Source organism: Bubalus kerabau, chromosome 12 (genome assembly GCF_029407905.1).
Source record: "Bubalus kerabau isolate K-KA32 ecotype Philippines breed swamp buffalo chromosome 12, PCC_UOA_SB_1v2, whole genome shotgun sequence".
NCBI classification, from domain to species: Eukaryota; Metazoa; Chordata; class Mammalia; order Artiodactyla; family Bovidae; genus Bubalus; species Bubalus kerabau.
This window is the reverse complement of record NC_073635.1, coordinates 66,384,045-66,407,143: the sequence shown is the minus strand read 5'-3', so window position 1 is coordinate 66,407,143 and position 23,099 is coordinate 66,384,045. Positions and strand designations below refer to the sequence as shown.

At 38.5% G+C, this 23,099-nt stretch overlaps 1 protein-coding gene and 1 long non-coding RNA gene across 5 annotated transcripts in view; both read right to left on the bottom strand.

Annotated features, from left to right (window-relative positions):
* GPC5 (glypican 5) overlaps positions 1–23,099 on the bottom strand; it is a 710,259-nt gene that overhangs the window by 481,792 nt on the left and 205,368 nt on the right. The gene's annotated exons all lie outside the window — the stretch shown is intronic.
* LOC129624618 (uncharacterized) overlaps positions 1–23,099 on the bottom strand; it is a 52,308-nt gene that overhangs the window by 22,679 nt on the left and 6,530 nt on the right. For both annotated transcript variants that reach the window (XR_008701069.1, XR_008701068.1), the window contains exon 2: positions 277–354. This is a non-coding gene — a long non-coding RNA (uncharacterized LOC129624618). The remainder of the gene's footprint in view (positions 1–276; positions 355–23,099) is intronic.

Genomic DNA, 23,099 nt, shown 5'->3' with positions numbered 1-23,099 from the left:
TAAGTGCTAACCAGTGCAATTAAAAATAAGAATAAAATCAAAGTATAAATATTGACAAAATTGAAAAACAATTATTTTAAGGTATGTTATTGTACTGTTTGAAAATCCCAAATGCCTAAAAAATACAGAATCTCTAACACTGTTAAATGTAACTATAAGTAAATTGTATAAATCTAACAGTAACAATAACCAAAAAATGAAATAAGCAATAAAAATGTGCAGACACTATAATGAAGAAAACTATAAAACTACTGAGGGAAGATAAAGAAGACTCACATAAAGGCAGAGATATCATCTTCTTCTTGAATAGGAAGACTTCATTGTAAAGATGTCAGTTTCTTCCCTAAATGAAACCTATAAATTTAATACAATCCCAAGGGGGTGGAAAATATGAAATTGATACAATAATTCTAAAGTGTATCTGCAAGTATAAAACTCTGAATACCTGCATCAATGCATCAGTGTGGAGGAAAAAAAAAACACAGGCAATTCAGTGGGTACCACTGGGAAAGTATTAAGTTACTATCTTGGAAAATACAAAGCCGAAACTCCACTCTACAGCCTTCACTATAATACATTCCAGATAAATAAAATACATAAAATAAGCATAATGCAATTATATAATAAAGGTATTAAAGCAAATACTCAGTGGCGTTTTAATTGCCAGAAAAAAAACATGTAGCATAAAGAAAAAATCTTGTCTGGACAAACATGTCAGGCAACAGGTGGATATTTAAATATAATAAGACATATCTCTGAAATGTATTATGAAATTGATAGTTTAAAAAGTCATGCACAGATATTTACATTAACTAGGACAAATCTTTAGGGTGACAGGAGTAAATAAGCAGAGGGAGATTACTGGAGAGATAAATACCAAAGGTCAATACCTCTGAAATTCATAATTATATACCATTTATATTTTCATTTTTACATTTCTATTGCTGCAAGTTTCTAAATGGATTTATATTAGGCTTATATGCAAGAGAAAAAAATTCTTTGTTTTTGCCAAAATTAAGAGTTGAGGGTTCAAGTCTTGTTTCTCCCATTAGTGGAAATCAACTCTGGGCAAGCCACTTTTCCTGTATCTCAATATATTCATCGTTCAATCTAACCCAAAGTCTTAATCAACTCTAAAATTCTAACTTAAGGGAGTAGTATCATATGCACACACAGGGATATAAACAAACTATACATTCTGTTACAAAAAGACATGGGGAATGAGGGCGAACCAGTAGCAAGGTTCTTGCAGGCATTGAAGCAAATGTTGGTGCCCCAAGGATTGTAAAGTGGCGAGACTGCTGTTGTGACCAAACCATTCTTTGTCTCTCCAACCTAATCATATCCATCTGTTAAATGGAACACTCTTCTTAACAATTCAATCTACCCCTATACTACTCTTCAACATTATTTAAGCCCTACAGCCATCATGATGTTCATATAATTGGTAATATTGGTAAAGAAAACTATATTAATTTCAAGCTCCAGCAGAAACACAGAAAGAGATCAGTATTTATCAAGTGAAATAAAGAAAGTAGAGAAAAAATTATTACTCTCAAAAGGGTAAAGAAGGTATCATAAACAACAGAGTGTACCTGATTGGAAGAGTGAGCTAAATTAGGTGATTTGTTTTAAAAGCAGTTCCTAGATTTATAGGACTTTGGTAAACATTTATTTTTGATCTAATTCAACTACAGGTCTAAACTCTGTTCATGTCAAGGTTATAGAAGGAAAAAGGAAATGATTCTGCCACAAATCAGCTGTACGACCTAAGCTAGTATCTTATCCTCTCTCTCAGTCTTAGTTTCTTTAACCACTAAGAAAAAGTGAAAAAATGCATTGGGATAGACAACTTCAAAGATAACTTGCCATTTGATTCTGTGTTGCTGTGTCTTTTTCAAAATCAGATCTTTTTTTTATACTTCCTAAAGTATCTTATGCCTCGTTGACCTTAGAGATTTTATAGATTACAATTGAATAATAATAAGACATTTACTTTAAAATATTAACAAAATATACCATTAGGAGACGTCATGATTCCAAAAGTGAGGTCTGAAGGAACCCAATAAATGATGTCTTCATTCCTTACCCAAATTTGACACCAATCAGATACAGACATAGGGATCAGGCGGACGGAGAACAGATGCCTGTTAATTATTGATAAAAGAAAGGACGTATATGGCTTAGGTGTTCAGATGACAGGACTCACTAACTCCATCTGCCTAATTCCCTGTGGGTGTATCCAACCAGTCATGGGCACAGCTGCACCCTTAGAGGCCTATCCGTGGGAAGCTGCCTCGGTAAATCTTAGTCCATGAAAGCCCAGAACAGAACGTGTGCTCTCTGCAGGCTGTCAAACCCAAAGAAAGGAAAGAGGAAGGACCTGAGCTAAGTAGGCTCAATTCTGTCTCCAACTCCACTGACCAGATAAGTCATTTCCTTCCTCTGACGGGAAGAAGAAAGGCAGAGAATAGACAGAGATTCAAGTTGTTATTCTAACAGATCTCCCTCTACGTGGGTAAGAGATGTCAAAGGAAAGAAAGTCCCTTCACCCTGAAAGTGCTCACAAGTCTTCATTTACTCAATTGTGAAGCATCAGCACTGTCACTCTCCCAAATGCATGGGGACACTGTCCCCAAGTCAGTAACTATATATACACACATACAAACACACACACACACACACACACACACACACACACACACACATAGTGACTGCTGAAGGCTCTGAAAGGGCATTTAATTTCTCTGTCTCTCTCTGTCTCTGTCTCTCTCTCTCTCACACACACACACACCCCTAATTAAATACAATGCCAAATTTGAACATAACCTCCACTATCAAGTTCTCAGGAAAAAGAAATTGTCCAAATATTGAAAGTTCAAGGTCAAATTCTCTTGCTCTTAAGAATTGGTGTTGAAATCTCAAACATAAAGTACATTATGTGTGCTGTGTACTCAGTAATGTCACACTTTGCAACCCCATGGACTGTAGCCCACAAGGCTCCTCTGTCCATGGAATTTCCCAGGCAAGAATACTGGAGTGGGTTGCCATTTCCTTCTCCAGGGGATCTTCCTGACCTAGGGATTAAACCCACATCTCTTTTGTCACATTGGCAGGCAGACTCTTTACCGCTGAGCCACCAAGGAAGCCCTAAAATACACTGGAAAATCAAATACAAGTTAACATGCTCCAATTTCCCCTTCTCAGTCTCAACCAGAAAAGCTCTTGATGACTCAGTTAAACCAGATTTCCTTCAAGTCCATCAAACCAAGCCATCTTCCACAAAAAGCATCTCCAAATTTAAATTAGTTCACCACCAAAACCACTTATTGCTCACTTTCAGAGGGTCTGAAGAGTTAATAGACACAACACTGTCAAGGCAGTAACTCCACACTCACAAAATTTAGAAGTCAAGGCTATCCCCGACCATTAGAGCAGCTGTTCCAAGAAAATTGAATTCCTAGACCCCAGGACTTCGGCCAAAGATTAGAGCAACACCACTAGGGTGGTGCCTGAGGGAGGAGGAGAATATTCTCAGCTTAAACAGGATGCCATCCATCTATTCCAGATGAGCAGAGGAGATATGTATGTACACACACACACACACACACACACACACACACACACACACACTGAGAACTGAAACCCAATTGAGAGCAATTTTGCATCAGGAGGTTAAAGTTGGCTGGTTCCAAATTGGGAAAGGAGTACGTCAAGGTTGTATATTGTCACCCTGTTTATTTAACTTATATGCAGAGTACATCATGTGAAATGCTGGGCTGGGTTTAGCACAAGCTGGAATCAAGATTGCAGGGAGAAATACCAATAACCTCAGATATGCAGATAACACCTCATTTATGGCAGAAAGCCAAGAGGAACCGAAGAGCCTCTTAATGACAGAGGAGAGTGAAAAAGTTGGCTTAAAACTCAACACTCAAAAAATGAAGATCATGGCATCTGGTCCCATCACTTCATGGAAATGGATGAGGAAACAATGGAAACAGTGACAGACTTGTTTTCTTGGGCTCCAAAATCACTGCAGATGGTGACTGCAGCCTTGAAATTAAAATACTTTTGCTCCTTGGAAGAAAAGTCATGACCAACCTAGACAGCATATTAAAAAGCAGAGATATTACTTTGCAACAAAGGTCCATCTAGTCCAGTAGTCAAGTATGGATGTGAGAGTTGGACCATAAAGAAAACTGAGCACCAAAGAATTGATGCTTTTGAACTGTGGTTTTGGAGAAGACTCTTGAGAGTCCCTTGGACTGCAAGGAGATGCAACCAGTCAACCCTAAAGGAAATCAGTCCTGAATATTCATTGGAAGGACTGATGCTGAAGATGAAGCTCCAATACTTTGGCCACATAATGCAAAGAACTGACTTATTGGAAAAGACCCTGATGCTGGAAAAGATTGAAGGCAGGAGGAAAATCAGACAACAGAGAATGATATGGTTGGACGGCATCACTGACATGAATTTGAGCAAGCTCTGGGAGTTGGTGATGAACAGGGAGGCCTGATGTGCTAGAGTCCATGGGATCGCAAAGAGTTGGACATGACTGAGCAACTGAACTGATACTGATACTATTGTCTCTCAGAGAATGGCATTCTTATTTTCCTACAAAATTTAGAGATACACATTGGCGGCAAACCCAGTCACCAATTCTCATTTACAGCACTTTCCTTTTCCTTCCTGCATAATCAAAACTTCTTAACCTTCTTTTGTAGTTGAACTCCATATTTCTAGCACTTTAGGCTTAGTTGAATGTAAGCTCCATCCTAGACCATAGTGGCTGTAATCACTAACTTTTCCCAGGACACTACTAAAAAAGAAACCTGTTTGTTTTTTTGTTTGCTTGTTTTTTGTATATTTTTCTATACAGTTGGCTCTTTTTGGTTATCTATTTTAAATACAGCAGTGTGTAACTGTCAAACTCCCAGACTATCCCTCACTGTAACCAGAAATGTGTTCTCTATTTCTGTGAGTCTGTTTTTGTTTTCAATTATTTCATTTCTTTTAGATTCCACATATAATGATTCCATATGACTTTTGTCTTTCTCTGTGTGATTTACTTCACTTACTATTTTAATCTCCAGTACCAACCATGTTGCTACAAATAGCATTATTCAATTATTTTTCATGGCTGAGTAATACTCCATTGTAAACACGTACCACATCTTCTTTACCCGTTTGCCTGCTATGGACATTTAAATTGCTTCCAAGTCTTGGCTATTGTAAACAGTGCTGCAGCGAACAGTGGTGTGCATGTATCCAGAAACCTGCCTTTGAAAATGTTACCACACACGTACCAACCACAGAAATGCCTCTTCAGACCCCCAGCAGGACACGTAGATGGTCTTTCTCAAGCTTGTGACCCTGGGTGCTAAGTGAGGACAAAGCCCTCTGCCATGATCCTCATGCCCCTATTTTAAAAGTGCTTCATTGTTCCAAGAGTTAAGTAGCTTTCCCTTTTACTATATATTTTCCTACAATCTGGACTATGCCTCTAAAGTTTTCTTTCTCTGTGCTGTTTTTTACTTTTTTCAAGATGACTCAGCTAAGTTTTAAATAATTTTCTTTGCTTTGAGGTTGGCCCCTTTCCTTCTCTAACTCAGGTAGGGCAGCATTGCTTGCTGTGTTCAAGCATCTTCTTTCCATTTTATTTCCCTTTGTTTTCTGGCCCAGATATTTTATTTTCTAATATAACCCTCTCGTTTTCATCTCCTATAATGAGATTAAGTCAAGAAGTACTGAGAATAACAAAAGTATCCTTTGAACAGCTAACCCAAGATTGGATTCAAACTACCATTATCTTGCCTAGATCCCCTCTAATGAGCCTATCTCTCTTGCTGCTTCCCTTAGAATCCTAATTCTATGTATCTCTTGGGTTTGTTCCCTAAAGAGACAGGAGATTCCTAGCATCACTTACAATGACTGTGTCACTTTGCACATCAATCATCTAACACCTCTCTGATCATTTCACACCACTATTGTCTTCCTCTCTTCAACATGCCCAGATTTTTATACTTATTTAACACAGCCAACATAATCTCAGGAGTCCTACTATGATCTTTTAAGCTTCAGCTTTTTTCCCACATTGTAAAGATTTTTCATTTTATATTTGTGTTCTTATGTTCTCTGCTGAGTAAATATTTAAAAACTCCAACTCTGAAGTAAAATTGAAAATTTCTTAAGGAAAAAAAAAAAATCTGTGGTTACAAAGTCCAGGGTGAGAGAGAACGACAGCACAAAGCTTTTTGGTCAACAGTCGAAAGTATAAGGACAGATGCCACTTCACAGACGAAAGTATAAGCACCAATAAGGTACAGTTGACAAATTAAAAAGTATAGACTGAATAAGTATAATTAATGTTCTGATATATGTATAAATTGTGAAATAATCACCACAGTATTAATCACCTCACATACTTAATACATTTTTTGGGTGAGAATACTTAAAACCTACTCTCCCAACAATGTCAACTATACAATACCGTATTACCAACCATGGTTACACTGCCATAGATCCCCAGAACTTATTCATCTTGCATATCTGAAATTTGTACCCCCAGGTCCCAGGCCCTGGGCAACCACTTTCTACTCTCTTTTGAGGTTTAGCTTTAAAAGGCCACCTCTCAAGAGCTCCTTTACCCTTTTAAATTAATTGCTCCAACTGGCTCTCTGAAATTTTGTCTTAGACTTTATTATGCTTAGTGTTTGAGATTTAAGAAAACCTAATGGATCGTCATTTCCTAGTCCCCCCCGGATGAACTTTTAAGAGGTTAATTTCACCTCCTTTGCTTTTCTCACCATCTCAATTCCCTTTCATCACTTTCCAATTGGTTCTGTAAGCTGCCAGCAGTCCTCTTTAACAAACTCTCTCTCTCCTTCCAGCTGAATCAGCCTATCTTCTCCCCTTTCATTCTATTCTCTCACTATTATTGCCCTGATAATAAAACTGATGTGAGTTTTCTGAACTCTGATTCCTCCTTGAATCCCTCAACAAGTCTCATGTATCTAGAAACATTCACAAGAGTTTTTAATTACCAGTTCCTTCATGTTGTCCTAACTTTAGTAAAAGGACTTGAAACTCCTCCCTTAGCATTGCCCATCCTCAAAGAGTTTACAGTTAGCGCCGCTCTATTTTGCTCAGTGACACATGCAGTTCCTGGTTGCCTTCAGATTTTTTTAATTTACTGATGCACTATTAGTTTTGAGGACTAAAACACACATTTTTCGTGTGTTCATGCCTGTTTGCCACTTGACTGCAATACCAGGCTTGAATTGAGCCTGTGTATTCAGTTTACACCAGCAGCCCACATTCTCTAGCCTCCTAAATGGCTAGTGCTTTTTAAAAGACATATCCTGCTTACTCGCCAGAAAAGAAACAGTGACATATATTTAAGCAAAAACCACAAAATAGAGCATTAAGCTCTACAGGCAGCTTCTGCTGCTGCTGCCGCTAAGTCGCTTCAGTCATGTCTGACTCTGAGACCCCATAGAGGGCAGCCCACCAGGCTCCCCTGTCCCTGGGATTCTCCAGGCAAGAACACTGGAGTGGGGTGCCTTTCCTTCTCCAATGCATGAAAGTGAAAAGTGAAAGTGAAGTCGCACAGTCATGTCCAAGTCTTAGTGACCCCATGGACTGCAGCCCATCAGACTCCTCCATCCATGGGATTTTCCAGGCAAGAGTACTGGAGTGGGGTGCCATTGGCTATAGGCAGTAGCCCATGCTAATTAAGCGAAAGGCATGAAGTTACCTGACCAGGCTCCCCCATTTAAGAAACAACCAAACAAATTTTTGAAAGGGCATAACACAAGCCAAAAACCCAAGTGATACTTATTTGCTAATATCTAAACCTTTTAATTATTTAATTATTATTTGCTAATATCTAAACCTTTTGGCCACCTCATGCAAAGAGTTGACTCATTGGAAAAGATTCTGATGCTGGGAGGGATTGGGGGCAGGAGAAAGGGACGACAGAGGATGAGATGGCTGGATGGCATCACTGACTCGATGGACGTGAGTCTGAGTGAACTCAGGGAGTTGGTGATGGACAGGGAGGCCTGGCGTGCTGCAATTCATGGGGTTGCAAAGAGTTGGACACGACTGAGCTACTGAACTGAACTGAAACCCTTTAAGCAGAGAAGGCAATGGCACCCAACTCCAGTACTCTTGCCTGGAAAATCCCATGGACTGAGGAGCCTGGTAGGCTGCAGTTCATGGGGGTCTCAAAGATTGAATCAGACATGACTGAGCGACTTCACTTTCACTTTTCACTTTCATGCATCAGAGAAGGAAATGGCAACCCACTCCAGTGTTCTTGCCTGGAGAATCCCAGGAATGGCGGAGCCTGGTGGGCTGCCGTCTATGGGGTCACACAGAGTTGGAAATGACTGAAGCGACTTAGCAGAAGCAGCAGCAAACCCTTTAAGTCACCTATCAGGTATATATTAATAATTGTTATGCCTAAATTCCACTCTCCGTGTCTTTCTCAGGTTTTCTGGCCCAATAGAAAAGATAAAGAATTCCAGCTATTCCAGTAAAAAGATCCCCTGGTCCCTAGTCAAGTTCAGAAACAATTGAGATAAAGAAGTCAGATAAGTAGAGACAAAAAGAAAATGCAACCTGTTGAAAATAATTCATATTTGAAAATTACTATTATTGAAAATTGAAAAGCAATTATTCATTGAAAAGAGTAACATTAACAATATTAACCTGTGGTTAAGCCAATGGATTAAGGGAACAAAGCCATGTGCAAAACATTAGGAAAGATCACTTTTCTCCTGCGTCTTACTGTTGCTGCTGCTGCTGCTAAGTTGCTTTAGTCATGTCTGACTCTGTGCAACCCCATAGACGGAAGCCTACCAGGCTCCCCTGTCCCTGGGATTCTCCAGGCAAGAACACTGGAGTGGGGTGCCATTTTCTTCTCCAATGCATGAAAGTGAAAAGTGAAAGTGAAGTCCCTCAGTCGTGTCCGACTCTTCGCGACCCCATGGACTGCAGCCCACCAGGTTCCTCCATCAATGGGATTTTCCAGGCAAGAGTACTGGAGTGGGTTGCCATTGCCTTCTCCAACGTCTTACTGAGGGTCATTCAATAAAGTAACTTCTTGACCTCCTTTCTTTTCTCCTCTCAAATCTCCCCCAGAGGAGGAAATGTGGATTTTCTGATTAGAAAATCTCAGAGCAGGTACTGGTCATGGATGACTCAGCTCTTTTTTTCCTCACCCACTGCTTGGCAGCAGGTCTGCCCACAAAAAGCATGCTCTTCCATTCTGTGAAGTAGAGAAGGAGGTGCTCCTATGGGGAGATCTGATACTGTTCAGAGCAATCATTGCAACTGGAACTAAATGTGCTGAGTCTTTCCACTGCGAGGGCAAACTGTTAGCAAACCTACTTGGCTAAAAGACCCAAAGTTCCTAAATTCATCTGTATCAGTAATAAGACTACATTATAATTGTGTGGCTTTATCTCTAAATTGCTTCTAAACCTGTGTAGAATGAGGAGAGAAAGATGAAATGTTATTATTTATTGAGCACCTTAGACCTAATTCTGTTTTCTCTAATCACCTACAAAATAACAAGCAAGCATACATCCACTATTTAAGTACTCCATGAAATCTTATCTGAAAAATAATCCTTAGAGGTTGCCTTTCAATGTTACTATAAAATCTGAGTAGATGGTAGGCTTCCAAAGAGGCAAAGCAGTTTCTATAATATCAATAATATTGGAAAGAAGCCCTAAATAATGAATCTGAACACATTTTCTAATTTTTGAAGTGTGTCTATTGTTATTTTTGTTTTTAATACAAATATACCTACAAGGAGTCACCAATGGATTCCTAATGCTTGAATGAGTATATTGGATCAAGATCTCCTTAGGGCAAAACTAGTGGATAAGGGAAAATTCTGCATCTGGCAAATAGGTGGTCATTAAAAAGGGTCACAGAAAGGTAAAAATGAGGTGCAGAAAATACACATCCCAAACTTTACAATGTGGTTCACCAGATAACCACAGGATTTTCCTTAATACATACTATAGCTTCAAAGTCATTTTTGCATGAATGTGCCGTTTTCCAACTCAAATGCCAAAAAAAAAAAAAAAAAAAGATTCAAAACAATAAGCAAAGGTAACACAAGGAAGTCTGGGTTCCCACTGACATTTTTTAACTTTCTTGGAATTTCTTTCTGTTTGAACAGCTTCTAAGGCCTCGTTTCCTTTGAAAAATTAAATCATTCCTTCCTGGATGTTTTAGATATCAAACTTATTTGGCCTTTCTTACTACGATGGGATGAAAGGAGAGTTAAGTTCACAATCATGAGGTCTGAGTTTCTATCCTATAGGAACTTTCCATCTAGAAATCTTAGTTTCCTCCTCTATAAATAAGGGGTCTGCACAAAATGATTCCAATAATACTCCCAGCTGTGACCTGCTTTACTGCCAAATAAATGATTTATTTACACGAAGATGTAATACCTAAGAAGATGACCGCAAAAACAACAGAACAAAACAACAAAACCACCCGAGCTCATAGATGCAGAAAATGGATTTGCAGTTTCCAGAAGTGGGACAGCAAGGGGCAGGGAGTGGTGAGTGAATGTGTGAAGGAGGTCCACAGGTACAAACAAAGTTATAAAATAAGTCAAGGTGATGTAACATATTTACAGTATGGGGCCAGTGGTTATAATAATACCATACTGCATATTTGAAAGTTGCCAAGAGAATAAATCTTCCAAGTCCTTATCACAAGGGAAAAAAAATGTTGTAACTACCTGTGGTGACAGATGTTAAACTAGACTTATTGTGGTGAATATTTTGTAATATATACAAATATTGAATCATTATGTTTTACATTTGAAACTAATAAAATTTTTGTGCCAATTATAACCACATCTTAAAAAATAAAGAAAAACAGGGCTCCGAGAGGAACTCTATTCAAAAAAAAAAAAAAAGACTGCAATGATGATGTTTCTTGAGCTCCTCTCTTGTCAGAAGCCAGGAAAGTCATTTTATACATCTCTTATTCCTAACTGCCACAATAACTCTCCATTTTAGGTGTTAGAAGAGCACTTCAGAGAACAAACCTTCTGCTTCCCAGTGTACATTACAACCTTGCTACTCAAACCGAGGCAGGTGGACAATGTATTAATACTTCATAGAAATGCAAAATCCTGGGCTCCACTGCAGACCTACTTAATCAGAATCTACTTTGGAATAAGATCTCTATAGCACCGATTTGCATGTTAAGGTTTGACAACCAACAAGTAGGTAGAAAATGCTGTGAAAGGAAGAGAGATGAACCTAGCCACTGTGTTACTTAGTAAAGCAACCAAGACAGAGAAATTTGGCAACTTGAAAGTTATCACAAAACTGTAAGTGATAGACTTGAAATCTTGTCTCATTTCAAAGTCCATGTAGTTTCCCATGGTATTTTCCATGATATTATTTTCCAGCTGGAATTAAATATTCTATTTTACTTCAAGTGATAGGTAGGTAGGCAGATACATAGTAGACAAATAGATAAAAATGATAGTAGATATAGACAGATATAGCTACCTAATATGTACAACCTAATTGCAAAAAATGTGAATTCTGACACTTTAGTCTATACTGTCCTTCATTTGAGACAAATTAAAACTTCAGTTAATACCATTTTTTGTTTATTCTTATTAATAAAGTAGTAACAATAGCTACTGTAAATTACTGTGATGACCTAATAGAAAAAATTAAGCCCACAACTAAGACCAAGAAATTAAACAGGCTAAAAACACTTTAATAACTTACATTATAAAAAGATTAGGCTATGGTAAAGTTCAGAATGCTGAAATATAGCATTGTGGGAGCTGTGAGATAATATCACATAGAAACCACCACAGAAAATAATTAACTACTTTCATCAAGAGAAAATTATCCTATTAACATGGTCTCTTGTTGATTATAGAAAAATATAAAAATTGAATTATCTTATTTGAATTTATTAAACTTATATAAATTGTAATTAAAGAAGGAGTTCCAAGACATAATGTTTGAGTGCTAAGTACAAGTACTTTCCTTTATAACAAAAATAGATTTCTGTAGTACCAGTAAACATCTACTTGTAGTAATCACTTAGAATTACATAATATATTGAGGTTGAAAAATACCATTAGGAAGAACATAATATTTTATTATACCTTTACATCATCTCCTCCAGAAGGCTATATGGCATCTATTGCTACATGAAAATTATGTCCTTAGTCATTTCATGAAATTACATTTTACAAAAATTTAAATGATTCCAAGTAGACTAACTTCATTTTGTATTTTAAGTACATGTTTCAGGATTCAACCTAATTATAGATTTCCCTAATATGGTACTTCTATTATGCTAAGGATAAGAATAAAATAATCTTTTTTATTATTATTCAAACATCATCTCTGGAGATTCAGATTTTGTACCACAGATAAATTCCTTCCTACATGCATCCAGAAAAGGACAGTCAGTCAGTCAGTCAGTTCAGTCACTCAGTTGTGTCCAACTCATTGCAACCCCATGGACTGCAGCATGCCAGACTTCCTTGTCCATCACCAACTTCTGGAGTTTGTTCAAACTCACGTCCATCGAGTTGATAATGCCATCAAACCATCTCATCCTCTGTCATCCCCTTCTCCTGCCTTCAATCTTTCCCAGCATCAGGGTCTTTTCCAGTGACAAAACATGATCTACTGGAGAAGGGAATGGCAAACCACTTCATTATTCTTGCCTTGAGAACCCCATGAGCAGTATGAGAAAAGGACAAATAAAATCTAATATCTAACAGAAAAGACTGAACAAAATCCTTCCACAAAGAAAAAAAAAAAGCTATTCTCCACATACTTCATGTGTTCTTGCTTACAGAGCCCTATTACATAAAGTAGTCATTTGATTGTCACAACAAAAACCCTGTAGGTAGGTGGAACAACCATGATGATTCTGTTCTGAGACTCAAAGAAATTCAGTAATATATCCTAGACCTCAGGTCAGTAGGTGCTAGCTGCTACTGCTGCTGCTAAGTCCCTTCAGTCGTGTCCGACTCTGTGCGACCCCATAGACGGCAGCCCAGCAGGCTCCCCCGTCCCTGGGATTCTCCAGGCAAGAACACTGGAGTGGGTTGCCATTTCCTCCTCCAATGCATGAAAGTGAAAAGTGAAAGTGAAGTCGCTCAGTCATGTCCGACTCTTAGCAGCCCCATGGACTGCAGCCCACCAGGCTCCTCGGTCCATGGGATTTTCCAGGCAAGAGTCCTGGAGTGGGGTGCCATTGCCTTCTCCCAGGAGGTGCTAGAGCCAGGCCCAAGTTAGGTTTTCTGTGCTTCTACTAATACACAGTGCCTCTATTTTAGAAATGTGCTATTGACTTAAATGTCAAACTGATATATGATGTTGATTTGTGTTCATCATAACAAATGCTACTCTGTGCTACTAACCTTGAAACACAAAATTTGAAATGATTCTTTCCCACAAAAAGACAAGTCAAGGTTTCTTCTATCCCAAGATTTAGCTGTAACATCATGATTTTTCTTAAGAAACCCGTTATTGCTTGATAGCAAAATATGTTCAGTTTGATATTAGCTGGGCTCTTAAGCAGTTAATGGGGCCACTACCACTTCGATTTGAAATAGCTCAACTGGAATTCCATCACCTCCACTATCTTTGTTCATAGTGATGCTTCTTAAGGCCCACTTGACTTCACATTCCAGGATGTCTGACTTTGGGTGAGTGATCATACCATCATGATTATCTGGATTGTGAAGATCCTTTTTGTACAGTTCTTCTGTGTATTCTTGCCACCTCTTCTTAATATCTTCTGCTTCTGTTAGGCCCATACCAGTTCTGTCCTTTATTGAGCCCATCTTTGCATGAAATGTTCCCTTGGTATCTCTGATTTTCTTGAAGAGATCTCAAGTCTTTCCCATTCTATTGTTTTCCTCTATTTCTTTGCATTATTGATCACTGAGAAAGGCTTTTTTTATTTCTCCTTGCTATTCTTTGGAACTCTGCATTCAAATGGGTATATCTTTCCTTTTCTCCTTTGCTTTTCACATCTCTTCTTTTCACAGCTATTTGTAAGGCCTCCCCAGACAGCCATTTTGCTTTTTTGCATTTCTTTTCCATGGGGATGGTCTTGATCCCGGTCTCCTGTAAAATGTCACAAACTTCCATCCATAGTTCATCAGACACTCTATCAGATCTAATCCGTTAAATCTATTTCTCACATCCACTGTATAATCATAAGAGATTTGATTTAGGTCATACCTAAATGGTCTAGTGGTCTCCCCTACTTTCTTTCATAGTCTCCAAAGGAGTCCGAAATGCAATACTTGAATGCAATCTCAAAAACAACAGAATGATCTCTGTTCATTTCCAAGGCTAACCATTCAACATCACAGTAATCCAAGTCTATGCCCTGACCAGTAATGCTGAAGAAGCTGAAGTTGAACAGTTCTATGAAGACCTACAAGACCTTCTAGAACTAACACCCAAAAAAGATGTCCTTTTCATTATAGGGGACTGGAATGCAAAAGTAGGAAGTCAAGAAATACCTGGAGTAACAGTTAAATTTGGCCTTGGAATACAGAATGAAGCAGGGAATAAGCTAATAGAGTGTTGCCAAGAAAATGCACTGGTCATAGCAAATACCATCTTCCAACACCAGAGAAGACTCTACACTTGGACATCACCAGATAATCAACACTAAAATCAGATTGATTATATTCTTTGCAGCCAAAGGTGGAGAAACTCTATACAGTCAGCAAAAACAAGACCGGGAGCTGACGGTGGCTCAGATTATGAACTCCTTATTACCAAATTCAGACTTAAATGTACACATTAGGTCTCCTAATCTACCCTTCATGTTTGTTTTATTTAGCTTCCTAATTCTCAACATTTTATATTTTTGTTCAGAGTTCTAAGTTAGTTATTTCACTATGTCATGCTGGTCATTAATTATGATCTCAAACTGGCCATCTTCTCCTTCAATTTATCTCCTGAATATTTTAATTTCTTTTTTAAAAATTTCAGGACTTTTTTGGGTTTTTGTCTATATGATTTTACTTAAATTCTCATGCAGAGAAAGAGGTAGTAATGGAAATACAGAGGAATATAATGAAAAGAGTACTTCTATTCCAGCATCTCTATTTTGCTAGGATTGTCACCTTGGGCTGTTCAGACTTTTCTCTGTATTCTCGAATCCCTTCTGCACTGATGTTTCTTTTCCCCAGCCTACTCATGGGCCGCAGGGCATGTAAAGAACAGCAATAATCTGATGTATTTGCTATTGGAAAATCAATACCCTTTCTAGGTATCTGAAAGAAGCTTCTTCTCTGCTGGTCTCCTTCATTGCAAAAGCTGACAAAGACTTGAGAAGTATAAAGTAATTCAACAAAGATCCTACAGATAGTACATGGAACAGCTATAGTAAGAATGAGATTTCTTTTCTTTTCATTTTTTTTGCAAAGTTATTATAATTTCCTCTACTAAAACATCCAGTTTTACATTTTTTGCAATTAGATGGTATCAACAATGATGAGCCCATTTTCCACACTTATATAAATGCAATTAGCATTGCCTCTTCAACTAGAAGTTGGTTGCTTTGCAAGGACATAGTTCAGGATGTGAGTAGGTGACAGAGAGTCAAGAGCTATGAACCTGGAAAGGGGAGTGGCTGAGGGGAAGCAATGAAAAGAGTCATAGGGAGGCCTCCCTGAGAGCCAGGTTAGTGAAACTCAAGATGACAGCAGGTAGGCCTAACTCTCATCACACTATGAGCATATGTGTTGGGAAGGGTGGTGGTTACATGTACCTTGAGCTTTATTGATATCCCCTCTCTACTCTTGGGCTTCCCAGGTAGCACAGTGGTAAAGAATCTGCCTACCAATGCAGGAGACACAAGGGACACAGTTTCCATCCTTGGCTCAGGAAGATCCTCTGAAGAAGGAAATGGCAAACCACTCTAGTATTCTTGCCTGGGAAATCCCATGGACAGAGGAGCCTGCTGGGCTACAGTCCATGGAGTCACAAAGAGTCTGACAGGACTGAGTGTGTGTGCACATGTGCACACACGTGCACTCACACACACACACACACACACACACACACACTCCACTCTTAGGGGAAAAGGAGTGCAGTGATCAAGAGGGTGGAGTCAGACAGGCTGGTAGTCTGAGCCAAGGCTAGCCAGCTTTTTCACTCTCAAGGGTCTATAACTTGTATTATACACTATATAAACATGCTCAGGTTGTCCACTGTACTGAGAGCTTTCTAAAGCACAAAAGCCTATCACACAAGAGAGATGCCTGAAGATCCCACTTAGCCCACATGCTGCTGTGCAACACATCAGCTTTTTGGATTATTTAACACTACGTTAGAATCAATTCCTGTTTCTTAACATTTATAAGAAAAAAATTCATTCAATCTATGTTTAAACTTATTCATAACAGTTTGTCAACATTCTGACCAGGGAACATACATCAGAATCCTAAAACAGAATGCCCAAGCAAAAAGCAAGATAGTAAGTGTACTGTGCATGCATGATCAGTTGTGTTGGACTCTGTGCAGCCCCATGAACTAAAGCCCATGAGGCTTCTCTGATCATGTGATTTCCTGGGGAAGATTACTGGACTGGGTTGCCATTTCCTCCTCCAGGGGATCTTCCCAAAACAGCAATCGAACCCATGTCTCCTGCATTGCAGGTGAAATATTTACCATGAGCTACCTGGGAAGTCCACAGTAAATGCACTGCCTACCATATGAAGAGTCTTAGAAAATTTTTACATACTTTGAATAACCAATGCCACCCGTCTATCTTTTGAAAGTACCAAACACATACACATGATGATTAATCTCAGACAATATATTAAATAATAAGCAATTGATAAATTATGGCACACCAATATGATAAGATGCCACTCCCCAATTAAAATGAACATTAGGACACTTAATTAGATGTGAAAATAGCAGGCATGGGAAAATCCACAGATTCACATACATCTTGCTTTCTCCTCTGTTCACTCCATTCTCAGACAAGCTCTCTCCTACTAATGGCAAGTTGGTAAAGATAATGGTCAACGACCACAGAATTTCATTTTACTCTATCAGACACAACCATGGAAAGAGAGCTTCTCTATTCAAAGAATAATTGAAAAGAAATCCAGGAAGTTCTTTCATTAGCTCTAATGTGCCTCCCTGCAGCTGAATGAAAGAGAACCATGAGCTTGGCCAAGCTTTATGACATGCTCATGCCTAGCATCAAGGTTATATACTGAGATGAACATGCTGTTATCCAGTGAAAAGGACAAAGGATTGCTAGATCATATGGTAATTCTATTAATAATTTTTTAGGCATCTCCACACTGTTTTCTGAACTAAATACATCATTTTATAATTTCATCCACAGTGTACAATGATTTCAATTTCTGCACATCCTTGAAAACAGTGGTCTTTTTTTCAATAATAGTCTGATTTGAAATCAGAATCTCAAAGAGATATTAGCACTCTCATGTTCACTGTAGCGTTATTCAGAGTAGCCAAGATGTGAAAACAACCTAAATGTCCATTAAAGGATGAATCAATAAAGAAAATATGGCATCAACAAAGAAATTTTATTCAGCCATAGAAAGAAGGAAATCTTGCCATTTACAACACTTAAATAAGGCTGAAACTGGAGGACAATCTGCTAAGTGAAATAAACCAGTCACAAAAGGATCAATACTATCTGATTCAGTCAGTCAGTCAGTTCAGTCGCTCAGTCATCTCTGACTCTTTGTGACCCCCATGAATTGCAGCACGCCAGGCCTCCCTGTCCATTACCAACTCCCAGAGTTCACTCAGACTCACGTCCATCGAGTCAGTGATGCCATCCAGCCATCTCATCCTCTGTCGTCCCCTTCTCCTCCTGCCCCCAATCCCTCCCAGCATCAGAGTCTTTTCCAATGAGTCAACTCTTCACATGAGGTGGCCAAAGTACTGGAGTTTCAGCTTTAGCATCATTCCTTCCAAAGAAATCCCAGGGCTTATCTCCTTCAGAATGGACTGCTTGGATCTCCTTGCAGTCCAAGGGACTCTCAAGAGTCTTCTCCAACACCACAGTTCAAAAGCATCAATTCTTCGTCACTCAGCCTTCTTCACAGTCCAACTCTCACATCCATACATGACCACAGAAAAAAACATAGCCTTGACTAGACGGACCTTTATTGGCAAAGTAATGTCTCTGCTTTTGAATATGCTATCTAGGTTGGTCATAACTTTTCTTCCAAGGAGTAAGCATCTTGTAATTTCATGGTTGCAGTCACCATCTGCAGTGATTTTGGAGCCCCAAAAAATAAAGTCTGACACTGTTTACACTTATATAAATTTTCCAAAATAGTCAAACTCATAGAAGCAGAGAGTAGAATGATGCTTGCAAGGGATGGGGTGCAGAACATGGGGAGCTGCCACTGAGATCAAGTTTCAGTAATGCAAGGCAAATTCTAAAGATCGGCTGTACAACATTGTGTCTGTGGTTAACAATATTGTACTGTATTCCTAAAAAGCTATTAAGAGGGTAGATTTTGTGTTATGTGTTCTTACCACAATAAAATAAAAATTTAAAAGATATAGCCAAAAGCCACTAAATGAAATGGAATAAAAGCAATGGGCTTCTCTGGTAGCTCAGCTAGTAAAGAATCCACCTGCAATGCAGGAGACCCCAGTTCAATTCCTTGGCTGGGAAGATCACCTCCAGAAGGATAGGCTACCCACTCCAGTCTTCTTGGGCTTCCCTGGTGGCTCAGGCAGTAAAGAGCCTGCCTGCTATGCTGGAGACCTGGGTTCAATCCCTGGGTTGGGAAGATGCCCTAAAGGAGGGCATGGCAACTGACTCCAGTATTCTTGCCTGGAGAATCCCATGGACAGAGGAGCCTGGCGAACTGCAGTCCATGGGGTCACAAAGAGTCAGACACGACTGAGCAGTTAAGCACACACACACGTAAAAGCCATATGGATGTGGGACAAATAGCAGATTTTCAATATTTTACAGAGAAAATGTTTATACTCAGCCCGTAAAAACTTCCTATTGGACAAACTACACTTTTTGTTTGCTGGTTTTAACTGAGGTTCCTTCTAATGAACATGGTAAGTCAGATATGGTGGAATTATGTGGACTACTTCGTCACACAGAAGACCTCTTTCGGATGTCATGGCAATGCTGGATGAAGATGACTCCAGCTACAGACATCTCTGCTATGTCCAATTTTTGGTCCCAGACCTGTTATTGGTCTGGAGGAGATTTCCCAGAAATGTCCAATACAGACATCTCTGCTATGTCCAACTTTTAGTCCCAGACCTGTTATTGGTCTGGAGGAGATTTCCCAGAAATGTCCAACTTTATTATTACAAGAATTTTAAGCATATATTGTCTGCCCTCCAACAATTCAGCAAACCAACCGTGGGATTCAATATAGCAAAAGCCTCAAAGCAAACTAAAGTTTTGCATAGCAGTAGCCATGCCCAGTAGCCATGCCTAGGTGAAACCAATTTTAAGCTCTAGATCAATTTCATCAGCGTTGCTGCTGCTGCTGCTGAGTCACTTCAGTTGTGTCCGACTCTGTGCGACCCCATAGATGGCATCCCACCAGGATGCCCTGTCCCTGGGATTCTCCAGGCAAGAACACTGGAGTGGGTTGCCATTTCCTTCTCCAATGCATGAAAGTGAAAAGTGAAAGTGAAGTCGTTCAGTCGTGTCCGACCCTCAGCAACCCCATGGACTGCAGCCTTCCAGGGTCCTCCATCCATGGGATTTTCCAGGCAAGAGTACTGGAGTGGGGTGCCATTGCCTTCATCAGCATTAGCTATAAATAATTCCAAACATTAAGTACAAAGCAAAAAGTCTTGGAAGACAAGGAAAAGTCTACAGGGCCTGACAGCCAACAGAGTTGAGACATGCAAAACAGTAGCATATTTTTGAAGAGCAGAGGGATTGTAACTAAGACCACCTTACTGTACCAGAGATGCCAATGGAGATAAATGAACATGACAACTTAGCAAAGAGAGAAGCAGAACATAAAGGTCTCCACATGATGGTAGTAAGTAAAAGTTGTAGCCCATCTTCATCAGTGTCCAAAGAGGAAACATCATGAAGTTATTTGTCATTTTAGCAAAACTCTCATCCATTAATATACATTATATCTACACTATTTTCATAAATGCAATAAAAACGAACATAAAAATATGTTCACTTCATAATTTCATTTTTCTATTGATATTAATGCCTATCTTTAGGGTGAAAGTGAAGGTAGCTCAGTCCTGTCTGACTCTTGGCGACCCCATGGACTATACAGTCCATAGAATTCTCCAGGACAGAATACTGGGGTGGGTAGTCTTTCCCTTCTCCAGAGGACCTTCCCAATCCAGGGGTCAAACCCAGGTCTCCCACATTGCAGGTGGATTCTTTACCAGCTGAGCCACACGGGAAGTCCAAGAACACTGCAGTGGGTAGCCTATCCCTTCTCTAGGGAACCTTCCTGACCCAGGAATTGAACGGGGGTCTCCTGCATTGCAGGAGGATTCTTTACCAACTGAGCTATCAGGGAAGTCCAAAATATTTATGTATTTAACTGCATCAGGTCTTCATTGGGTCATGCAGGATATTTTGTTGAGGCACATGGACTCTCTAGTTATACTACGTGGGCTTTCATAGTTGCAGCAGGCTGGTTTTGTTGCTTTGCTGTATGTGGGATCTTAGTCTCCTAATCAGAGATTGAACCCACGTCCCCTGCATTGCAAGGCAGATTCTTAACCACTGCACCACCAGGGAAGTTGTCTTTAGGGCAGCTCATCATGTTCACAACTGGAAAATCTCTGAAACAGTATTATGAAATTTACTTGTCTGCTTTTGATTAAAAGTGAGAATAAATTACATGATGATTTTAGAAATGAAAGAAGCAACCCCATGGTAGTTAAAGCATGATTTGGGCCAGAAGTTTTGTAAAAATAAAGGCATAGGAAAGATGGAAGGGAAGAAATCAAGCCATTATTAAGCACCTACTCACTCAGGCACTAACTAGGTATTTTATACCTGTTACCTCAGTTAGTCCTTCTGATAACCCCTTTCAAGATATAAGCTTTAGCTCTTCCAAGAGAAAATTGAGGCCAAGAGAACTCACTTAAAAATGTGTTGTAGATTTTATGGCTACATATGAATCAGTGTGATTCGAACAAAGAAATAAATTCCATGGACATATAGTCCTAATTGTACCCATTCATACATACATATGCAAACTTTTTAAACATGTATTTATGTTAATATATACATATACACCACTGAGGAAATATTACAATAAATTGGAAAGCCTTCTCTCTTGGTTGGAGAAAACCTCCAAAGCAGAATACTTACAAGGTATTAAACTAGTAGAATTTCACTCTTTTTATGAAGATCAGCACAACCTTGTAAAATGTTTGTGTATGTGTGACATTCCCAAGTCGTAGATTTTCCAGCAGTTAAATTATGGGTGATCCCCACAAGTCTGAATTGTTGGCTGAGAAATAAAGTGATACTTGACTAAAAGCCATGGAACCAACTGAAATCCTTCCCTGCAGTAGAAAGTAAGTAAAAAGCCTCTTACTGGTTTCAGGACAAGGCAAATTCTAATACAACAGGGAGAAAGTTGAAAATAGCAGACTCTAATTTTAGCAGCGGAAGTCAATAGTGGCTGTGGTGCGCTTTCAATTTAAGGTATAATATAGTGGTTTTTACTCATTGGACAGGAGTTGAGGGTCCACTACACATGGTATTAAATTAAACAAATATGTTTTGAACATGTTTTTGAAAGGATTAAAAATCCTTCATTTAAAAATATGTTGTCAAAAGTAACGTAATTAACCTTACTCAAATTTTTGAATTATTTTAATGGTTGAATGTGTTCTTTCAAAACAATACAGCTCATAATTAATTTCCCTTATACTAAGTTATCTGTAATATTCTAATGGTTTTTTAGAAGTTTAAGTATTTTTTTTCTAAGTAAGTTACTTCTCTCCTCTTTATACTACACATTGAATATTAAAAATAATAGCTAAAACTTTTTTTGGAGAAGAATGCTGAATTTGTTCTCTTATTTTCTGTGATCACAGTATTAGTAATAATAGTTTTTATTTATTTGTTTTATTACATACCAGATACTTTTCTATGTACTTGATAAGGATTATTAGGACTACTTCATTTAAAGCCACAACCCTGTAAATTATGCAGGAGTATCATTCTTTACAAATGAGGAAACTGAGGCTGGAAAAATTTCCGTAATTTGCCTAGTGTCACATAGCTGGATGTCAAGCAGTAATGACTTCGGAACTTCAACAATGAAATTACTGTTGAAATAAAATTCTAATTGAATGAAAATAATATTGTGAGAAGATGGAAAATATGCTATTAAAATATGTAGGTAAGGTCTTGAATGTGATTGTTAAAAAGCAATAAATACTCAATATCATATACAGATATCATATACTGAGAAATTACCAAAAGCTGCCAAATTTAAATGAATCATAATGCTGATGTTCTGAATTTATATAGTATTTCATAAAATATCACTTAAAGGGAAAAAAAGCTTAAATGACTGGCAATTAAATATATGATCTGTTATTTTCAGTGCTATAATGATAGTCTTACACCTATGGATAGACAAAATTATTAAGCTTAAATGCTTGAAAAAATGACTCAGAAATTTTAAGAAATGTGCAGAGAAACAATTTAATTCAGCAGGGAAAATTACAAGTCATAAAAATCCTTAATGAATACAAGATGGCAAAAAAACCAGGTAGATACAGTGAGACAGAAATCAAATTATCTTTCTTAATGAGATAATCTGCATTTATAGTGTTATTGTTAATCTCAAATTTCCTGAGGCTTTCCCATAGTTTATCAAGCCCAGAGACATCTTTGTTGAGAAACACCGGGAAGCTCCCTATGTTTCTATGCCGAATAGATTTTCTTTCTAGAATCATTTACCAAGGCTTGATCTGTTTAGTTTGAAGAAAGGTAATCTTAAGTAACTCGTAAGAGTTTTAGTTCTTCAAAATTAAACCAACCTGATAGAAATATTTGTT